Genomic DNA, 19,593 nt, shown 5'->3' with positions numbered 1-19,593 from the left:
CATATTTCAACATACAGCTATTTGATCTTCATTTCAACAATATCGATAGATAATGGTGATATAACATAACAAATATCATGAAACATTTACATTTTGTAGTCCATTGTATAATTTAAATAAACATAAATGCAAATTTCGCATGTGGAAAAAGTAAGTACACCCCTGGCTCTAATAGGTGGTATTGCCCCCTTTGGCCGAAAACCTCAAGTAGGCGTTTCTTATAACTGTCTACCAGTCTCTAACATCGACTGGGAGAAATTTTTGCCCACTCCTCCATGCAGAATTCTTTCAGCTGTGCGATGTTTGAGGGGGTTCTTGCATGCACAGCTTGTTTCAAATCCCCCCACAACATCTCGATGGGATTTAGATCCGGGCTTTGACTTGGCCATTCCAGAACCCTCAATTTCTTTCTTTTCAGCCATTCCTTGGTGGATTTACTGGTTTGTTTAGGGTCATTGTCATGTTGCAAGGTCCACCTTCGGTTGAGCTTCAACTTTCCGACAGATGGCCTCACATTATCCTCAAGCACCCTCTGGTACAATGAAGAATTCATAGTGGATTATATGATGGTGAGCTGCCCAGGCCCTGATGCAGCAAAGCTGCCCCAAACCATAATATTTCCACCACCATGCTTTACAGTTGGTCTCAGGTTCTTGTGGTCAAATGCTGTCTTTGGTTTTCGCCAAACATGTCTTCTGGTACTGTGGCCAAATAGCTCTACCTTTGACTCATCTGTCCAGAGCACATTGTTCCAGAAGTGCTGGTCTTTGCTGAGGTGTTCATTGGCAAACTTTAGTCTTGCCCTGATGTTCTTTCTGGACAGCAAAGGTTTCCTCCTTGCACACCTCCCATGTAGATCAAATTTGTGCAGCCTCTTTCTAATGGTAGACTCGTGCACTTTGATATCAACAGGTGCAAGAGCTACCTGTAGGCCCCGTGATGACATTCTGGGGTTGTTAGAGACTTATTTCAGCATCTTGCGGTCTGCTCTCGGGCTGAACTTGCTGGGGCGGCCTGGCCTGAACAAGTTGGAAGTTGTTTGGAATCTTCTCTACTTGTAGATGATCTTCCGGACAGTCGAATGATTGATTTCAAATTGTTTGGAGATCTTTTTAAATCCCCTCCCAGACTCGTAGGCATCTATAACCTTCTTTCTGAAGGCCTCAGAGAGCTCTTTTGATCTAGGCATGGTGACGCAGCACACTTCAACAACAAAGAGCAAACCAAACTAAATGTCTGAGGTTTAAATTAGACAGGTTCCTCCAAGATCCTCTCTAACGATGCTCTAATCATTTGCACCTGAGCTGGTGCACCTGATTCTAATTTTAGGTATTTGAAGTAGTGATAAATGTAGGGGTGTACTTACTTTTTCAAACATGCGAAATTTGCATTCATGTTTATTTAAATTATACAATGGACTACAAAATGTAAATGTTTCATGATATTTGTTATATTATATTTTAGGGGTCGCCAGTTTAGGAGTCGTGCAGCCCCCGAATCCTGTTCGGGGGTAGTCGAGGTCACCAGTTTAGGAGTCGTGGACGGCGAGAGAACGAGGCCATTTGGTTGAGTTCAAAGCATGTTTATTCGTACAGAACCCGGCACACTCTGTAAAGCCCGTTTATCGGGCAGCAATATATATACACATCATGCCGGAGCGTTTGCCCAGGAAAGGCGAGACCGGGCGTCCTGGGCGAGCCCTGAAAAAGGCGAGTCTGGACATGCCCGGGCGTCCTGGGCGAGCCTTGGAAAGGCGAGAGCGGGCGCGCCCGGGCGAGCCTGGGAACGGCGAGTCCGGGCATGCCCGGGAGAGGCGCGTCTGGGCCTGTCCGGGCGGCCTGGACGAGCCCGGCATGGTGATCGCTCCCTGGCCGCGTCCTCGGTAGGTGCAAGGCGATTGTGTATACCCAGCGGTAACCGCTACACACGCCCCTCCAGAATCGACTTGCACCGGCAGGGTCAATTTAAGGGGGGTCCTGATGACCCGGCCGAAGCGACCCCTGGAGGGTCATGGGGGGCGGTCCGGTGTGGTGGTGGGGTGGTGGGTGGTTGAGCGGGGGGAACTGTGGACGGGGGGCGGCCTCGCCGCGACGTACTCCGCTGTGCGAAGCGCTGGGGGGACGTAGGACCGGGGTTGAGCCGACCGAGGGGCTGGTCAATTCCTCGGGGGAGGCTGCCGAGGTTCCTCGCAGGCCTCCCGAGGTTGCAGTTCGCGGGTGCAGTGCCGAGAGGCTCGAGCAGTGCTCGGCGTCGGTGCATGCGAAAAGCGGTTGAGCCAACCGAGGGGCTGGTCAAGGCCTCGGGGGAGGCTGCCGAGGTTCCTCGCGGGCCTCCCGAGGATGCAGGATCGGAGAAGTAGTTGCGGCTGTAGTTGGAGAGTGAAGTTGGGCGAAGGTGACGAACAGCAGTGCGCGCGAAGGTAACGAAGCAGCCGTGCCGCGAACGTCAGAGCGCGCGCTAGAGATGAGCAGCAGTGCCACCCACATCGCGTAACTGCGTTCCTTCGGAGGGTCCTCGAGCGGGGTCGCCCCTCCGGTCGTAGAGGAGGAGCCGAGCACGGTGCGCGAACCACATGGCCGCTCGCCGGTTCCAAAACTCCGGCAGCGCGATCGAAACCGCCGTGTTCGTTTGCAGCCCCCGAATGCTTTCGGGGGTAGTCGAGGTCACCAGATTAGGGGTCGCCAGTTTAGGAGTCATGCAGCCGCCGAATCCGTTCGGGGGTAGTCGAGTTCACCAGTTTAGGAGTCGTGGACGGCGAGAGAACGAGGCCATTTGGTTGAGTTCAAAGCATGTTTATTCGTACAGAACACGGCACACTCTGTAAAGCCTGTTTATCGGGCAGCAATATATATACACATCATGCCGGAGCGTTTGCCCGGGAAAGGCGAGACCGGGCGTGCCCGGGCGTCCTGGGCGAGCCCTGGAAAGGCGAGTCTGGACATGCCCGGGCGTCCTGGGCGAGCCCTGGAAAGGCGAGAGCGGGCATGCCCGGGTGTCCTGGGCGAGCCCTGGAACGGCGAGTCTGGGCATGCCCGGGAAAGACGAGACCGGGCGTGCCCGGGCGGCTCGGGTGAGCCTGGGAACGGTGAGTCCAGGCATGCCCGGGAGAGGCGCATCTGGGCCTGTCCGGGCGGCCTGGACGAGCCCGGCATGGTGATCGCTCCCTGGCCGCGTCCTCGGTAGGTGCAAGGCGATTGTGTATACCCAGCGGTAACCGCTACAATATCACCTTTATCTATCAATATTGTTAAAATGAAGATCAAATAGCTGTATGTTGAAATATGTTGAAAAAAACAAAACTTTACATGGGGTGTACTTACTTTTTCACGTGACTGTGTGTATATATATATATATATATATATCCTTATATATTATATATGCAATAAGCCCTCGTATATATAATTATATATGATCTAAATCTACAATCTACACATGAAAGCCCACAGAATCTTGTTTCTCACAGTCTGAGAGTCCTTTAGGGGCTTTTTTACAAACTCCAAGCAGGCTTTCATGTGTCTTTCACTGAGGAGAGGCTTCCGTCTGGCCACTCTGCCATAAAGCCCAGATCGGTGGAGTGTTGCAGTGATGGTTGTCCTTCTGGAAGTTTCTCCCACCTCCACACAGGATCTCTGGAGCTCAGCCAGAGTGACCATCGGCTTCTTGGTCACCTCTCTTACCAAGGCACTTCTCCCCCGATTGCTCAGTTTGGCTGGGCGGCCAGCTCTAGGAAGAGTCCTGGTTGTTCCAAACTTCTTCCATTTAAGAATTATGGAGGCCACTGTGCTCTTGGGAACCTTCAATGCAGCAGAATTTTTTTTTCTAGGCTTCCCCAGATCTGTGCCTCGACACAATCCTGTCTGAGCTCTGCAGGCAGTTTTTTCGACCTCATGGCTTGGTTTTTGCTCTGATATGCATCGTCAGCTGTGAGACCTTAGACAGGTGTGTGCCTTTCCAAATCATGTCCAATCAATTGAATTTACCACAGGTGGACTCCAATCAAGGTGTAGAAGCATCTCAAAGATGATCAAGAGAAATGGGAGGCACCTGGGCTAAATTTCAAGTGTCATAGCAAAGGGTCTGAATACTTATGTAAATGTGATATTTCAGTTTTTTCTTTTTAATAAATTTGCAAAACTTTCTAAAATCCTGTTTTCTCTTTGTCATTATGGGGTATTGAGTGTAGATTGCTGAGGGAAAAATGAATTTAAACGATTTCAGCATGAGGCTGCAACATAACAAAATGTGAAAAGTGAAGGGGTCTGAATACTTTCTGAATGCACTGTATATATATCTTATCTATATATAAAAAACACAGTTTGTGTGTGTAATGTTACCGATAGACTCCTAAACGGAGAGGCACACGTACTTGATATTTGGCACAGACATGGCCATTTAGCCTGGGAAGGACATGGCCGACCTAAAAATATTTGACGAGATCCATATTTTTTATTCATATTTACCTCAGCGCATTTCAGCGAGGAATATTATACACGGAATCTGAGCGGTGGCAGAGCAGCGCGCTGATTCGCTCGGAGCGATCACGTGATGTTCCATCCCCGCCGCCAGACCATTGAACATAAAACACAGTTTGTGTGTGTGTAATGTTGTAATGTGTGTAATGTACGGGTCTCCCTTCCCCCGCCCGGCAACGCCGGTACTGGAGGGCGTCACAGGATCGGTGAGTCTCCAAAATCCGCTTCGTGCTGTTGCGAAGATGCAGGACGATGTCGCGATTGTTGTGCTGCTCTCCGACCATGAGAACTGCAACGTCATTGTTGACTGGCCCTCCCCTTCCCCCTCCCCCCTCCGTCCTCCCCTTCCCCTCCCTCCCCCCTCCCACCCTCTCCTCCCCTCCCCTCCCCTTCCCCCTCCCCTCCCCTCCCCCGCCTGGCAATGCCGGGTACTTCTGCTAGTAAATATATATTAGTGCTGGACGATAATCGCGATTGGACGATAATTGCGATAAGCAATCCATATTTGTTATCGCGATAGATGATATATGCGCGGTTGGTACAACACATCTTGAACCCAGATATTGATGGTGTATTGACTGCTTTGAGTGGTTAGTGTGTTTAGTTTTTCTCAAAGGATATAACTTTATTAAATGGAGCTCTATAAAATAAAGGAGGTGATATAATATGGAATGTTTCGTCTCCAAGATGTAATTTAAATGGTATATCATTAAACAATAAACATTAAAACAAACAACCAATTAATGAACACTGCCGATGCCGAAATCGCCGATCTCTTTGAGTTTGTTTTGTCTGTGCGCTGAGTTGAGCACTAAAGGCAACATCTTGTTAATGATCGACAATGTAAGGTATGTCGACAGACTCCAATCGATTGTTGCACATTTATTGACTCTGCAGATACAGGCCCGATTCACCCCAGCGCTGTCTGAGCCGAGCCCTAACTCCCAGAAACGGAAATAAACCCGCGGTCAGTGTCGGGATAAAACGGGGAATGTTTGCACCTTCATACATGACAGACAAGGTGAGCGTACTCGGTGTGTGGAGTTTTAGCTTTGAGAACAAGGATAAGAGGGTGATCTCGTTCATCTCCTTTCAGTCCTCACCGTTCGCAATGGACCGAACGAGCGGCAAACATGACGACGTTGTTTCATTTTACATTTTGCGAAGTTCAGTTCAACATCAAAGTTGCTCTTCTTTAACAGCCACTGTTATCCCACCTTGTGGGGTTGGCCGGGGGAAACCTGCCCCAAGTCATTCAAGAACCACCTGGCCAGGCCTGGCATTGGCCTTTTTAGGGCAGGAATTTGGAATTTGGCCATGGTGCCGCCATACTCGCCCACTCTTTGCGAAGGACACCATGGGATCTTTAACGTCCACCAACTCATGCAGACAGATGGGACCCCCAGTTTAACGTCCATCTGAGGGATGGCACACACATTGATGAATCACCCTGTCTGGGAAACACCAGAATGACAGTTTATAGCTGGGTTGGGATTCAAACCCAGGCTAGACAGCTTAGAGGTGAGTGTGCACACCTCTAGGACATCCTGTCATCCTACGAAGTTCAACAACAAAGGCGTAATTTTAAATGCCCGAAGAGTGAAGATAGTCACATATCACTTTCTTCACAAATGGTGTGTTCCGTTCGCGAGAACCTTGCTCGGTGTGTTCCGTTAGTGAGCCGCTTGCTTGGTGTGTTCCGTTACCGAGCTGCTCGCTTGGTGTGTTCTGTTACCGAGCTGCTCGCTTGGTGTGTTCTGTTACCGAGCCGCTTGCTTGGTGTGTTCCTTTACCGAGCCGCTCGCTTGGTGTGTTCCATTACCGGGCCGCTCGCTTGGTGTGTTCCGTTACCGAGCCGCTCGCTTGGTATGTTCCGTTACCGAGCCGCTTGCTTGGTGTGTTCCTTTACCGAGCCGCTTGCTTGGTGTGTTCCTTTACCGAGCCGCTTGCTTGGTGTGTTCCTTTACCGAGCCGCTCGCTTGGTGTGTTCTGTTACCGAGCCGCTCGCTTGGTGTGTTCCGTTACCGAGCCGCTCGCTTGGTGTGTTCCGTTACCGAGCTGCTCGCTTGGTGTGTTCCGTTAGCGAGCTGCTCGCTTGGTGTGTTCCGTTAGCAAGCTGCTCGCTTGGTGTGTTCCGTTAGCAAGCTGCTCGCTTGGTGTGTTCCGTTACCGAGCCGCTCGCTTGGTGTGTTCCGTTAGCGAGCCGCGAGCTTGGTGTGTTCCGTTAGCGAGCTGCGAGCTTGGTGTGTTCCGTTAGTGAGCTGCTCGCTTGGTGTGTTCCGTTAGCGAGCTGCTCGCTTCGTGTGTTCCGTTACCGAGCTGCTCGCTTGGTGTGTTCTGTTACCGAGCTGCTCGCTTGGTGTGTTCCGTTAGCAAGCTGCTTGCTCTGTGTGTTCTGTTAGCAAGCAGCTTCCTATTCTTGCCAAGCCAGATGTCCGTATCAATCGCTTTGCAAACTGCTCGTCCAGTTACTCGGCAAAGGAGCAAAGCGATTTCGTCCAGGTAAAATAACGTTTGATTTTAAACAAATTGCAACAGAATTATTAAATAAAGAGTTTGTTTAACCCCTCCCAGGCCTTTTTGTTCTGTGAAGAGACAACTTTTTACATTTGTCTTGTTGTTCTGCTTTTGTTTTCTTTGTGTAGCCCCCACCTCGAGTGGCCTTCTGGCTTTGTGGCGGGCAATATCCCATAATTTAAAAAAAGAAAAAAAAATAACTATTTTTTTAAAAAGGTAACGAACACAGGTAACTCTATGGCTATTCAGTTTGTTTTTATGTGGATTCTTATTGTATGTTACATGTTTCTCAAGGCACCAATTACATTATGATGCCCCATTGGACTTCTTCCTTTTTTTTTTTTTCTTTTTTTTTTAATACAAGATCGAGGCTCGTGAATGAGCTAAGAGTTAGTCCGAAACGGGGATTATGGATTGGGTCTCATGCGTCTGTGCGTCCGCAATCATATCTCAGAGATGTATGGACCGATTTTATTCATATTTTGCACACAGACAATACCTGACGGTACACATATGCGCATCATTTTTCGGCCATCTTTGGTCGCATCACAAAACAAAAAGATGTGCACATGTATACCGTCATGTATTGTATTTGTGCCAAATATGAACAAAATCGGTCCATGCATGTTCAAGAAATGGTTGGGGACGGGTTTAAGTAACAAAATTGCCAACAGTCAGCCATCTTGGATCTGAACTCGAAAACAAAAATGACGTGCATATGGAAGCCAGCATTCATTATCTGCTTGGCAAGTTTGAACAAGATCAACAAATGCATGTCCGATAAATGGTTGAGGACGGGTTGAACATCGGGTTTTTTTTTACAACTAAAATGGATGCCAGTCGGCCATTTTTGATCGCATCACAAAACAAAAAGATGTGCATATGTATACCGTCAGGTATCGTCTTTGCGCCAAATATGAACAAAATCGGTCCGTACATCTCCGAGATATGGTTGCGGATGCACAGATGCACGGGACCAAATCCAACAGCCCCCGTTTCGGACTAAGTTCAGCAGGGGCTAATAAACAGACACACAGAGACACAGACAAATAGAACAAGCATTGTGAGTACTGCGCTGCAATACATGTCCCCTACCGGCAGTGTGCCGTCCGGAAAACTGTTGGGGAAATTACAAAGGGTTATTTACCCACAGGTTCTGAATCGTTCGCAATCGCTAATTACCTCAGGACGGGCTCACCTGTGATTCGCACTCGGGACTTCGATTTACACACCTTGCAGCCAGGTCAGCAGAAGCACGAGAAAATAAGTTGTTGATAAAGAACCTTTCGAGTCGCTAAATATCAGTAATTTATTATATTTTCCGGTTCACGATCAATGATCGATGTGTATATATATATGTTGTTCGGCTTGGCTCCGCCCCTCCCAAAAGCGCGCGCAGTGTCACGCTTTTGACGTTCGCGAGACGAGGCTGAGGGGCGGCTTGAGGAGAACTCTGGAATAAACAAAGTGCCATAACTTTGTGAAAAATGATCGAAACGTCGTGAAGTTCGAACTTGATCTGTACCTTATCATAAGTAAAGGAAACCATGTGCCAAGTTTGAAATCATTAGCATTAAGCGTTGAGAAAAAAAATCCGGAAAACTGTTTTGCGTGACGGACGGACAGCAAACCTATAGTCCTCTCCGGTGTACACCGGTGGGGAACTAATAACAGACCAGGCCAACCAATACACTTGCGAATCTTTGATTTTGCAAGTAACATGCAGACAGACAGAGACAAACAGGGGTGAAAACGTAACCTCCGGCCACCTTTGGTGGTGGAAGTAACAATGCAAAAAAGTTAAAGTTAAAACAGGTAAACTTAAAGCAAACTGGTCAGCAGACCTTACTGTGGAAAAGCAAGGCAGGATTCATCGGCATGTTGAGAAACCGGAACACTGATCGGATTAATCGATAAATACCTTCTCAAACATCTTTCCAGAAAACAGAAGTCCTGGCTGACTTGGTCCACCATCAGATTAAAGTCCGTTTGGATGGCGAGAACCTGCTCAAACAGCGGACGTGGCATAATCGATGGGAAGAGCATAAATGGAATAAAAGTAGCCACCTGGAGGATGCAAGAATTTGCAATTGAGAAACTATGTGACTTATGAGTATAAACAATACAGTAATTACGCAGTGTTTGAAATACTAGCAAGTTGCCCGAACCCGCACAGAATCGTCGCATTTTTTAATGCCATGAACAAACTTTGGTACATCACGGGTGGTGAAGGTTGTGGCCAAGTTTAATCGAAATTGTATGTGTAGTTTCAAAGAAAAAACAAATTCCTATTTTGGGGGGTCAAACCTGGATCCACTTTGACCCCGGTAAACCCCATTAGATCCCGATTTTTTTTTTAATGCCGTGAACAAACTTTAGTCACAACACGACAAATATCATTTCTGCCAAATTTGGTCGCAATCCCATCAGCGGTTTCGGAGAAGAAGTTTAAAGTGTTTACGGACGGACTGAATAACTGACCGACTCAAAAAAGTATGCATTGTCGTGTGCATGTGTCATTGGTTGTTATCTGCACATGCAGGTGGATTTGAGAAGGTGAAAGGGAGTCCTCCCAGTGCTCGAAGTTGCCCATCCGTTTTGGTAATGGATGAAGCTGTGAAGGTTTCTTGTTTCACTGGTGAAATTAATACGCGGATCCAATCGACATACGCGATCATTGCAAATGGATACGGTGATAGACAGCCAACAATCGCTTTTAGGTCACTTTGAATGGAGTTCAGGGGAGCTTATGCGATGGCACGTCGTCAGTCAGTCAAAGACATTAGAAAAATTGGGGGTCTGAGGAGGTATATGGGTTGGGTGAGGGTGAAGGGGGGGGGGGGGTTTCCTCCCAAAATAGGTAATTTTTTTGTTTAAAGTCTTATGATTATGTTAGCGTCTTACAATGCCTGTTGCTGTGTTGTGATTATGTTATTGTGATTCTACATGCTGCCCTGTCTTCTGGCAACCATGGAAATTGGTTTAAAATACCTTTAGTCAGCACAGTATACTGTTTATTCCACCAGGTGAGCGCCAGGGACATTGCCCCTATGTTTTTCTAATGCCGTGAACAAACATTGGTACACCACAGGTGATGAAGGTTGTGGTCATGTTTCATCGGAATTGCTTGTGTAGTTGCAGAGAAGAAAGCAAATACCTATTTTGGGGTGAGTCAAACCTGGACCCACATTGACCCCTCTAGACCCTCTTAGACTCCGATTTTAGTAGCGCCATGAACAAACTTCGGTACATCACGAGTTATGAAGGTTGTAGTCAAGTTTCATCAAAATAGAGTGTAGTTTCAGAGGAAAAAAGCAAATTCTTATTTTGGGGGGTTAAACCTGGACCGACTTTGACCACCAGGTCACTTTGACCCCCTTATACCCCAAAGCTTTTCATTCTATGAACAAACTTTAGTGAGGACATACCAAATAACATTTCTGTCACATTTGTTCCCAATCCCATCAGCAGTTTCGGAGAAGAAGTTGCAAGTGTATACGGACTGATGACACGCCATCGCATAAGCTCCACGGAACGATGTTCCAGGTGAGCTAACAAGAGGTGGGAGTGGGAGGGAATCCATAGCCAGAGGTACTATTGGGGGTGTGGTGGAGTTAGTGCAGTGCATGGAGAGTGAGAACTAGAGTTTTTCATAAAGAGAGCAACTCTGTGGCCAGGACGAGGCTCAGGTCTATCATAGCAGAGGAGGGAATAACCAGGGAGAGATATGAAGGAGTCAGAGACATCTTGAAGGAGGAAGGTTTCTGTTAAGCAGATCACGTCTGGTTTGCTAGAAGCAACCTGTATGGAGAAATCAGTCAGGTTTGAGCGAAGGCCCCGAATGTTTGAGGTCCATAGCGTTAAGAAAGAGAGAGGGGAGGTACTGGGTACAAGAGAAGGAAGGGGTAGGGTAAGAACAGGGAGGAGAGGGGGAGGTAAAGAGAGCTGTTGACAGTGCGTATGAGATAAAGACGAGCTAGGAAAGAGGGCAGGATGAGGAGGAGTACAAAAGACAAGTAGGTGAAAGGAACAGTGAGGAGTAATATGAGAGGGCTAGAGCGAAGGAGGAGATTGGAGAAGGAGCATTGGGATAGGGGAGGATGACGAGGAGGAGGAGGAGGAGGAGGAGGAGGAGGAGGAGGAGGAATTAGTTGGAAGATAGAGGGTAGGGGGAGGAGAAAACTTTATGAATGCATGATGGGGGAAGTTTTAAAAGGAGTGAGGGGGGAGATTTGAACGGGAAGAGTGAGGAAGAAGGGAGTGGGGGGGGAGGGGGAGCTTTGGAGATGGGTGAGGAGAAGGGAAGAAAGCGAAGCGTTTGATTTGAGGTGGGAAGAGGTGGCTGATTTGTTAGGAAGGGGTGAGTGGGAAGCTTTGAGGGGGTGGGGGAGGGGAATATGATGAGAGAAGGCATGGCCATGAGGGAAGAGGGAGAGGGTGGGGAGAGGGATTTTGGCAATTTGGACTAACTTATGACATTTAAGGATTTAACATGGGCAATGATGACCATTTCCTCAAATGTTTTGAGCGGCCTCACGGACTTATTTTAACTCGGATTCAATAGCAAGTTAAGGTCAATAAAAGCCCTAGTAAAACAAATTTGGGGGAAATACGACGAATTTTCAACAACTTGTGATTTTTAAGGACAACAAGGGGATTGATCTTGATGGGTCAGATCCTCACAGATTTATTCAACTCCACTTAGATTTCTGTTTTCGGATTTCGTGGTGGCTGGAGTCGTTAAACAATCGATTACAACAAATTTGGTGAAATTCAATAAATTTTGACTAACTTACAAACTTCAAGGGATTTAAGGTGGGAAAATGATGACCATCAACATTAACTACAACCCTCTCTTCTCCACTCCCCCTCTTCTCACCTCACCTCCCTTTTCCCTCCTCCCTTCCCCTCCCCTATCTCTCTTCTCCCCCTCTCCCCTCCTCTATCTCTCCTCTCCCCCTTTCCCCTCCTCTATCTCGCCTCTTCCCCTCTTTCTCCTCTCCCTTCCCCGATCTCTCCTCTCCCTTCCCCGATCTCTCCTCTCCCTTCCCCGATCTCTCCTCTCCCCCTCTCCCCTCCTCTATCTCTCCTTTTCTATCTCTCCTCTTCCCCTCTCCTCTTCCCCTCTCCCTTCCCCTCTCCCTTCCCCTATCTCTCCTCTTCCCCTCTCCCTTCCCCTATCTCTCCTCTTCCTCTATCTCTCCTCTTCATCTATCTCTCCCATCTCCTCTCCCCCATCTCTCCCCTCCATCACCTCCCTCTCCCGTCCCCTATTCTCACCTCACTTCTCTTTTCCATCTTTCTTCCCCTATTCTTACCTCACCTCTCTTTTCCATCCTCCCTCCCCCGGTGTTGGTGTTGGCTTAGCGGTCAGGGTGCCGGCTTGGGATCCTAGGATCCTGGGTTTGAATCCCGGTCGATCGCTGAATTAACACCAGGGGGGTTGACTCAGCCTGTCATCCTTCCAAGGTCGGCAAATTGAGTACCAGCTTGTTGGGATGAATGATCCCGGTGTGTACCCCGATTTAGAATAGGTACACCGTATCCCTGCGCATCGTAAGAGGCGACTAAGGGTTGGCGTTAGGAAGGGCATCCGGCCATAAAAACATTGCCTCAAACAGGGAACCATGATTGTCATGGGGCCCGCAAGGCTAACCCCTGCTCTGGCGGGGAAAAATGGCCTTAAAACGATCATTCATTCATTCGTTCATTCATTTCATTCTCCCCTATCTCTCCTCTTCCCCATCTTCCCTCTCCCCTACCTCTCCCCTCCCCCATCACCTCACCCAATCACCTCCCTCTCCCGTATCCTTCCCCTATTCTCACCTCACCTCATCTCCCTTTTCCCTCCTCCCGCCCGTATCTCTCCTCTTCCCCTCTCCCCTCTACTAACTCTCCCCTCCCCCATCCATCACTACCCTCTCCACTCCCCTCACCCCACATATGCTGATTATACACTGCCCAGGTTTGTTGTGTCAGATTTTCATTGGCTTTGTTTGGGTCGAGTGTTATTCACAATGAGGGACTACAAAATATCTAATCATATGTCGAATAATAGCAAAGTTTAATCAAGCCCGTCAGAACGCACAGTAATGAAGCGTTATGTCACATCAAGCGTTAAGTTCTGCAAATTACAAAACATAGGGGCAATACCCCGAGCGCTCACCTGGTAGAACAAACAGTACACTGCACTGACTAAAGGTATTTTAAACCAATTTCAATGGTTGCAAGAAGACAGGGCAGCATGTGGAATCATACTAACATATTCATAAGACTTTAAACAAACAATCCAAAAAAAATACCTATTTTGGGGGGCAACCCCTATCCCCCTCCCCCCTCCCATCCGGTATACCTCCTCAGACCCCAATTTTTCGAATGCCTTGAACAAATATTTGTGCATCACGGGTGATGAAGGTTGTGGTGAAGTTTCATTGAAATTGTGTATGTAGTTTCTGAGAAAAGAGCAAATACCTATTTCGGGGGGCAACCCCCCAGTAGATCCCTCAGGGCCCAATTCTTTTTAATGCCGTGAACAACCTTCGGTACAGTACGGGTGGTGCAGGTTGTGGTCAAGTTTCATCAAAAGTATTTTTTTTTTGTTGTTTTTTTTGTTTTTTTGTTTTTTTTTTGTATACTGAATCGAGGCTCGTGAAAGAGTTAACATTTATTTCACAAACAAATCAACCAGACAAACAAAATATATAAAAAGAGGGAGCAGAAGACAAGATGGGGAGAGAAGGGGAAGCACACAAACACAACATTTGAGAGCAGGGAGAAGTGAGGGAGGGAGAGGGCTTGGGGGGAGGAGGCGTGGGAAGGGGTGGGGGGTGAGAGAGGGGGGGGGGGTGGGAGAGGTATAAAACACAAGGACACCAAGGACTTCCAGGACAGAAGTTGGTATTTCAAAAAAAGTGTATGATTTGGGGTGAAATTAGCGGGGGTAGAAAAGATCAAGGTTTGGATGGGGGAAGATAAGAGATGGTGCGTAGTTTCATAGAATAAAGCAAATTCCTATTTTGGGGGGTCAAACCTGGATCCACTTTGACCCCTGGTAGACCCCGATTTTTCTAATGCCGTGAACAAACTTGAGTCACAACATAACAAATATCATTTGTGCCAAATTTGGTCACAATCCCATCAGCGGTTTCAGAGAAGAAGTTTCAAGTGTTTACGGACGGACAACGTGCTATCGCATAAGCTCCCCTGAACTTCGTTCCAAGTGAGCTAAACAATGGCGTTATGTAATTTTTGAATGTCTCCATATTGTGGTTATTGCTTATCCCTGGTGTTGGGCTAGCGGCTAGGGTGCCAGCTTAGGATCCTAGGATCCTGGGTTCGAATCCCGGTCGATCGCTGAATTAACGCCGGGGGGGTTGACTCAGCCCGTCATCCTTCCGAGGTCGGCAAATTGAGTACCAGTACACTGGTAATTCCCTGCTTATCGTAAAAAGGCGACAAACAGGGTTGGCGGCAGGAAGGGCATCCGGCCGTAAAACATTGCTTCAAAAAGGGGACAAAAAACAACAACAACCACGGTCCCCGAAAAAGGCCAACCCCCGCTTTGCGGGGAAAAATGGCCTCTAAACGGTGGTTTGGTTCCATATTGTGGTTAAGCAATCCGTGACCGTGTGACGAATCAGCTCATTCTGATATAACCGTGGGAGGGTGGCATGGATCATTTCATTTTTAGATTCCCATTGGCCAACCCTATATATTGCGCCAAGATGCACGATGTTTACGATGTGTGATGATGTCAGCTTCAAGTGCTTGCATTGCTAAAGGTTCTGTCTCATATTGGTTCAAGCCCAAACTTTGCAAGCTGTCTAATCGAGACAAGGCCGAATGTTAAATTCCAAATTTTCAAAAAACTAAAACATTCAGATGCAAGTTAAAACCAATATGACATCGAAAAAAGTGAAAACCAGCATAACTTAAAAAAAACCAACAGGACCAAAATGTGAAACAAATTATATATAATGCACCTGATATTTAGCTCCAGGTAATAATGCGATCTAACCTGGGGGTTTTGTGGAACGTCTTTGATTCTTGAGAGGATGCCTTGAGACAAAGCAAAGTCAGTTGCGTCAGAAACCAAGGAGGCCAAAAGGTCATGATCTTCAAGAATGGAATTTGGAATGAGATCTTGCAAAGCCATTTCTGACTGATCGGAAGACATTTCCTGTGGAGGTTCATGGAGAGGGATAAAAGGAAAATGTTTGGAATGGAGAGAAACAAAAGACAATTAGAACTGCACTCTGTAGAGAGTATAGCTCCGGCAGGCTGAACAGTTTATGTTTTGTATCCCACTGATAGGCCGGATCTGGATTCAGACCGGATCAGATCCTAAATCGAATCGAATTGTTCTAGTCACCAAACCAACGCATCCACCTAGTTTAGTCATGTCATCCTACAGTGTTTATGAACACGATAATCCACGTGCGCTACAGTGTTTATGAACACGATAATCCACGTGCGCTACAGTGTTTATGAACACGATAAGCCACGTACAGTATTTATGAACACGATAATCCACGTTCAGTATTTATGAACACGATAATCCACGTGCGCTACAGTGTTTATGAACACGATAATCCACGTGCGCTACAGTATTTATGAACACGATAATCCACGTGCGCTACAGTGTTTATGAACACGATAATCCACGTGCGCTACAGTATTTATGAACACGATAATCCACGTGCGCTACAGTATTTATGAACACGATAATCCACGTGCGCTACAGTATTTATGAACACGATAATCCACGTGCGCTACAGTATTTATGAACACGATAATCCACGTGCGCTACAGTATTTATGAACACGATAATCCACGTGCGCTACAGTATTTATGAACACGATAATCCACGTGCGCTACAGTGTTTATGAACACGATAATCCACGTTCAGTATTTATGAACACGATAATCCACGTGCGCTACAGTGTTTATGAACACGATAATCCACGTGCGCTACAGTGTTTATGAACACGATAAGCCACGTACAGTATTTATGAACACGATAATCCACGTTCAGTATTTATGAACACGATAATCCACGTGCGCTACAGTGTTTATGAACACGATAATCCACGTGCGCTACAGTATTTATGAACACGATAATCCACGTGCGCTACAGTGTTTATGAACACGATAAGCCACGTACAGTATTTATGAACACGATAATCCACGTTCAGTATTTATGAACACGATAATCCACGTGCGCTACAGTGTTTATGAACACGATAATCCACGTGCGCTACAGTATTTATGAACACGATAATCCACGTGCGCTACAGTGTTTATGAACACGATAATCCACGTGCGCTACAGTGTTTATGAACACGATAATCCACGTGCGCTACAGTATTTATGAACACGATAATCCACGTGCGCTACAGTGTTTATGAACACGATAAGCCACGTACAGTATTTATGAACACGATAATCCACGTTCAGTATTTATGAACACGATAATCCACGTGCGCTACAGTGTTTATGAACACGATAATCCATGTACAGTATTTATGAACACGATAATCCACATTCAGTATTTATGAACAGGATAATCCACGTGCGCTACAGTGTTTATGAACACGATAATCCACGTTCAGTATTTATGAACACGATAATCCACGTGCGCTACAGTGTTTATGAACACGATAAGCCACGTTCAGTATTTATGAACACGATAATCCACGTGCGCTACAGTGTTTATGAACACGATAATCCATGTACAGTATTTATGAACACGATAATCCACGTTCAGTATTTATGAACACGATAATCCACGTTCAGTATTTATGAACAGGATAATCCACGTGCGCTACAGTATTTATGAACACGATAATCCACGTTCAGTATTTATGAACACGATAATCCACGTTCAGTATTTATGAACACGATAATCCACGTTCAGTATTTATGAACACGATAATCCACGTGCGCTACAGTATTTATGAACACGATAAGCCACGTACAGTATTTATGAACACGATAATCCACGTTCAGTATTTATGAACACGATAATCCACGTGCGCTACAGTGTTTATGAACACGATAATCCATGTACAGTATTTATGAACACGATAATCCACGTTCAGTATTTATGAACACGATAATCCACGTTCAGTGTTTATGAACACGATAATCCACGTTCAGTATTTATGAACACGATAATCCACGTGCGCTACAGTGTTTATGAACACGATAATCCATGTACAGTATTTATGAACACGATAATCCACGTTCAGTATTTATGAACACGATAATCCACGTACAGTATTTATGAACACGATAATCCACGTACCGTATTTATGAACACGATAATCCACGTACAGTATTTATGAACACGATAATCCACGTGCGCTACAGTATTTATGAACAGGATAATCCACGTACAGTATTTATGAACACGATAATCCACGTACAGTATTTATGAACACGATAATCCACGTGCGCTACAGTGTTTATGAACACGATAATCCATGTACAGTATTTATGAACACGATAATCCACGTTCAGTGTTTATGAACACGATAATCCACGTACAGTATTTATTAACACGATAATCCACGTACGGTAGGCTACAGTATTTATGAACACGATAATCCACGTGCGCTAGTGTTTATGAACACGATAATCCATGTACAGTATTTATGAACACGATAATCCACGTGCGCTAGTGTTTATGAACACGATAATCCATGTACAGTATTTATGAACACGATAATCCACGTACAGTATTTATGAACACGATAATTCACGTTCAGTGTTTATGAACACGATAATCCACGTACAGTATTTATGAACACGATAATCCACGTACGGTAGGCTACAGTATTTATGAACACGATAATCCACGTGCGCTAGTGTTTATGAACACGATAATCCATGTACAGTATTTATGAACACGATAATCCACGTGCGCTACAGTGTTTATGAACACGATAATCCATGTACAGTATTTATGAACACGATAATCCACGTGCGCTACAGTGTTTATGAACACGATAATCCATGTACAGTATTTATGAACACGATAATCCACGTGCGCTACAGTATTTATGAACACGATAATCCACGTGCGCTAGTGTTTATGAACACGATAATCCATGTACAGTATTTATGAACACGATAATCCACGTGCGCTACAGTGTTTATGAACACGATAATCCATGTACAATATTTATGAACACGATAATCCACGTTCAGTGTTTATGAACACGATAATCCACGTACAGTATTTATGAACACGATAATCCACGTACAGTATTTATGAACACGATAATCCACGTGCGCTACAGTGTTTATGAACACGATAATCCATGTACAATATTTATGAACACGATAATCTACGTTCAGTGTTTATGAACACGATAATCCACGTACAGTATTTATGAACACGATAATCCACGTACGGTAGGCTACAGTATTTATGAACACGATAATCCACGTGCGCTAGTGTTTATGAACACGATCATCCATGTACAGTATTTATGAACACGATAATCCACGTACAATATTTATGAACACAATAACCCACTTGCGGTGTTTATGAACACGATAATCCACGTTCAGTATTTATGAACACGATAATCCACGTACAGTATTTATGAACACAATAACCCACTTGCAGTATTTATGAACACGGTAATCCACGTAGTGTTTATGTACACGAGTGGAGTTCTCGAGCAGCAGGAGCGCAATCACGTCTTCCAAAACGCGGGATGAGCCAAATGCGGAGGTCAAAGGCGGAACGTAGTTACGTAACGCGTCGGCCGGAACAACGTCCTCCGAGCGTACTGCGTCACGACCTTCAACATGCAGGAATAAAATAATACACGTATCTGACATACTGTCTCGTGTCCATTTCAAATAACAGATGCCAACATTTTTTTTTTAAGTATCCGTTTGGCTTTTTTGTTTTGAAATAAATCCATATACATTTGGGAGGTGTTCCGTTAGTAAGCAGCTGACCAAGCAGTTTTCCTGATTCAAAGCGTTCAAGCAAGCACTCCAACGGAACGAAGCGCTCAGCACCGCGTAACAACATGGCGATCTCCATGGAAACCATGCTATCGTGGCACTCGGGCAAGATGGTTTGGGTCGCGAATTTTACTTCTTTCCCAAACGACGTGTGAATGGGACGGCTCTCATTGGTTCAAACTCGCACAATACGTCACATCTACATCATTACGTCCTCATTCCCTCGGATTGATTCACCAGCTGAAGTACCCTGTGTGGGGGTATGGGGGTATGGGGAAGGGAAAGGGTAAAGGTAGTGGGGTAGGGGAAGGGGGTAGGGGAAGGGGGTAGGGGAAGGGGGGAAGGGGGTAGGGGAAGGGGGGTGGGGGAAGGGGGGTAGGGTAAGGGGGGAAGGGGGGTAGGGTAAGGGGGTAGGGGGATGGGGGTAGGGGAAGGGGGTAGTGGGGAAGCAGAGGTGGGTTGAGTAGAGGGAAAGTGGGAGGGGTACAAGGAGGTGTAAGGGGAAAGGGAGGGGTAGATATACTGTAGAAATATTTTATTTTTTGTGGGGTGGGGGGGCTTGGACAGACTCCTCTGTTTTGTGGGGGAGAGGTAAGGTGTGGTGAGGGAGGGGGGGGAG

The 19,593-nt window shown here is 46.3% G+C and overlaps 1 long non-coding RNA gene across 1 annotated transcript; it reads right to left on the bottom strand.

Annotated features, from left to right (window-relative positions):
* Positions 1-7,235: 7,235 nt before the first annotated feature.
* Positions 7,236-18,752, bottom strand: LOC144889188 (uncharacterized). Its single transcript, XR_013621639.1, has 3 exons — positions 18,619-18,752; positions 15,007-15,168; positions 7,236-9,056 (listed from the first exon to the last, which is right to left on the bottom strand). It is a non-coding gene; the product is annotated as an uncharacterized LOC144889188 (long non-coding RNA).
* Between the last annotated feature and the right edge of the window lie 841 nt (positions 18,753-19,593).

The sequence above is a fragment of the Myxine glutinosa genome, unplaced genomic scaffold (assembly GCF_964187855.1).
Source record: "Myxine glutinosa unplaced genomic scaffold, kmMyxGlut1.1 SCAFFOLD_1559, whole genome shotgun sequence".
NCBI lineage: Eukaryota > Metazoa > Chordata > Myxini > Myxiniformes > Myxinidae > Myxine > Myxine glutinosa.
This window is presented reverse-complemented; position numbering and strand designations above follow the sequence as displayed.